We start from the raw sequence: 3,568 nt of genomic DNA, 5'->3' as shown, positions 1-3,568 counted from the left end.
GGTAATCGCGAGCTTTTCCATTTCCGGTACCTACCACTACGTCACCAGAACACGGGCTGCTTCCAAGGTTGAGACAATTCGGGAACAATAGCCCTACACGTTTGTACGACCTAACACGGTGGAAATCGATTGACGATACGAGTCTTCATGTGGCTTCATTAAAAATAGATGTGCTTGCTCCGTGCGGCTTTGTTTGGGCTTCCCTTCATCGGAGAGGCTTTTCTGCTGCTCCATTGAAAGTGTTTTTGTACACAAGAAGGGAGTTATAGCGACCGCAACATAAACGAATGTCTACATAAACCATTGGAGTTCCGAGGTAGCATAGATTCTAATCCGCTGTTTAACAAATACACAACAGTGCCTATAAGCTCAAACATATCTATATCTAATAATGTATGGCCAATGTTACTGAAATATATAACTATTTCATTGTCATACTATGGTCGTTGAATATTGTACTAATCGGGGTTTTCTAAATACTTTCGTTTTACTGTGGTCGATAAATGTCATACTGGGTAAAGAAACACGCTTGTCACCATAGTGTATGTGTTTAGTACTGGGTAAAGAAACACGCTTGTCACCATAGTAAATGTGTTTAGTACTGGGTAAAGAAACACGCTTGTCACCATAGTAAATGTGTTTAGTACTGGGTAAAGAAACACCCTTGTCACCATAGTAAATGTGTTTAGTACTGGGTAAAGAAACACGCTTGTCACCATAGTAAATGTGTTTAGTACTGGGTAAAGAAACACCCTTGTCACCATAGTAAATGTGTTTAGTACTGGGTAAAGAAACACGCTTGTCACCATATTAAATGTGTTTAGTACTGGGTAAAGAAACGCCCTTGTCACCATAGTAAATGTGTTTAGTACTGGTTTATGAAACACCCTTGTCACCATAGTGTATGTGTTTAGTACTGGGTAAAGAAACACCCTTGTCACCATAGTAAATGTGTTTAGTACTGGGTAAAGAAACACGCTTGTCACCATAGTAAATGTGTTTAGTACTGGGTAAAGAAACACCCTTGTCACCATAGTAAATGTGTTTAGTACTGGGAAAGAAACACCCTTGTCACCATAGTAAATGTGTTTAGTACTGGGTAAAGAAACACCCTTGTCACCATAGTAAATGTGTTTAGTACTGGGTAAAGAAACACCCTTGTCACCATAGTAAATGTGTTTAGTACTGGGTAAAAAACACGCTTGTCACAATAGTAAATGTGTTTAGTACTGGGTAAAGAAACACGCTTGTCACCATAGTATATGTGTTTAGTACTGGGTAAAGAAACACCCTTGTCACCATAGTATATGTGTTTAGTACTGGGTAAAGAAACACCCTTGTCACCATAGTATATGTGTTTAGTACTGGGTAAAGAAACACGCTTGTCACCATAATGTATGTGTTTTGTACTGGGTAAAGGAACACGCTTGTCACCATAGTAAATGTGTTTAGTACTGGGTAAAGAAACACCCTTGTCACCATAGTAAATGTGTTTAGTACTGGGTAAAAAACACGCTTGTCACAATAGTATATGTGTTTTGTACTGGGTAAAGGAACACGCTTGTCACCATAGTAAATGTGTTTAGTACTGGGTAAAGAAACACCCTTGTCACCATAGTAAATGTGTTTAGTACTGGGTAAAAAACACGCTTGTCACAATAGTATATGTGTTTAGTACTGGGTAAAGAAACACGCTTGTCACCATAGTAAATGTGTTTAGTACTGGGTAAAGAAACACCCTTGTCACCATAGTACATGTGTTTAGTACTGGGTAAAGAAACACCCTTGTAACCATAGTACATGTGTTTAGTACTGGGTAAAGAAACACCCTTGTCACCATAGTAAATGTGTTTAGTACTGGGTAAAAAACACGCTTGTCACAATAGTATATGTGTTTAGTACTGGGTAAAGAAACACGCTTGTCACCATAGTATATGTGTTTAGTACTGGGTAAAGAAACACCCTTGTCACCATAATGTATGTGTTTTGTACTGGGTAAAGAAACACCCTTGTCACAATAGTATATGTGTTTGGTATTCATCAGTAAAACAGCCTCATAGTATTCAAATAATGATATGCCTTTGTTGTAGTTTCACTGAGATTGTGATTCGGTTTTTAACGCCGCCTTGAAGAAGAGTATTTAAGATTCGACGTGTCAGTTTAAGGGAGCGGAAGTCCTGAGCTACACATGTCGTGTGAATGTTTCTTTTTTGTCTGCTTGTTTGTTGTTTACGCCACATTTGGCAATATTCCAGTTATATCACGGGGTCTGTAAATAATTGAATCTGGTCCAGACAATCCAGTGATTGACATCACGAACATCGATCCATACATGTGGGATACAATGACATGCATCAACGAGTCTGACCACCCGAACCCGTTAGTCGCCTCTTACCACAGGCATGGGATGCGGAAGACAAATTCTGACACGGATCTTCACAAGTACATATTTGTGAAATTAGAAGGATATTGTACAGACTCTGTAATTCAAACCCAATACCATCGAATACTAAGGGATGCAGCTAAACGGCGTCTGGGACACATTGAAAGTGTTATTATCTCGAGCGCCGACATGCAATATTCCCATTCGCAATCATTTCGTATTTATAGCCGAGATGAGTTTGCTGAATTATTACCTGAAACAATCCTTCCACAATCAAAACCCCATGAATAATATGTATTTTCCAGGAGAGTGATAAAGGAATATTTCTGAACCAAAATATTAAACAGTTGAGGTAAAATATAATTAGTATTATTCCGATCTGATTTCTCACATATCTAGTACCGATGCGTTATTAGCAACTTGAACATTGTACCCAGTAACAGAAGCAGCATGACATTCTCACATTTATCATAACGTGAGGCCCACTGATGGACCTTCAAGTTGTTCATGGGGATGCGAGGTCGAGTGATGGACCGTCTAGTTCTTTATGATAATGTGAGGCCGAGTGGTAGACCGTCTAGTTCTTTATGATAATGTGAGGCCGAGTGGTAGACCGTCTAGTTCTTTATGATAATGTGAGGCCGAGTGGTAGACCGTCTAGTTGTTTATCATAATGTTAGACCGAGTGGTGGATCGTCTGGTTGTATATCATAAAGTGAGGCCGAGTGGTGGACCGTCTGGTTGTTCATCGGGAAGCCAGGTCGACTAATGGACCGTCTAGTTATTTAGCATAATGTGAGGCCCATTACTCGATCGTCTGGTTGTTTACCTGAATGTAAGGCCGAGTGGTGGACCGTCTAGTTGCTCATCATAATGTGAGGCCGAGTGGTGGACCGTCTAGTTGTATATCATAATGTGAGGCCGAGTGGTGGACCGTCTAGTTGCTCATCATAATGTGAGGCCGAGTGGTAGACCGTCTGGTTGTTTATCATAATGTGAGGCCGACTTATGGACCGTCTAGTTATTTACCTGAATGTGAGGCCGAGTGGTGTACCCTCTGGTTGTTTATCGGAATGTGAGACCGACTGGTGGACCGTGTAGACGTTTATCATAATGTGAGGCCGAGTGGTGGACCGTCTAGTTGTTCATCATAATGTGAGGCCGACTTATGGACCGTCTAGTTGT

Source organism: Haliotis rufescens, unplaced genomic scaffold (genome assembly GCF_023055435.1).
Source record: "Haliotis rufescens isolate VD_foot unplaced genomic scaffold, xgHalRufe1.0.p SCAF_4, whole genome shotgun sequence".
Taxonomy (NCBI): domain Eukaryota; kingdom Metazoa; phylum Mollusca; class Gastropoda; order Lepetellida; family Haliotidae; genus Haliotis; species Haliotis rufescens.
The sequence above is the reverse complement of the archived record's forward strand: the minus strand, read 5'-3'. Positions refer to the sequence as shown.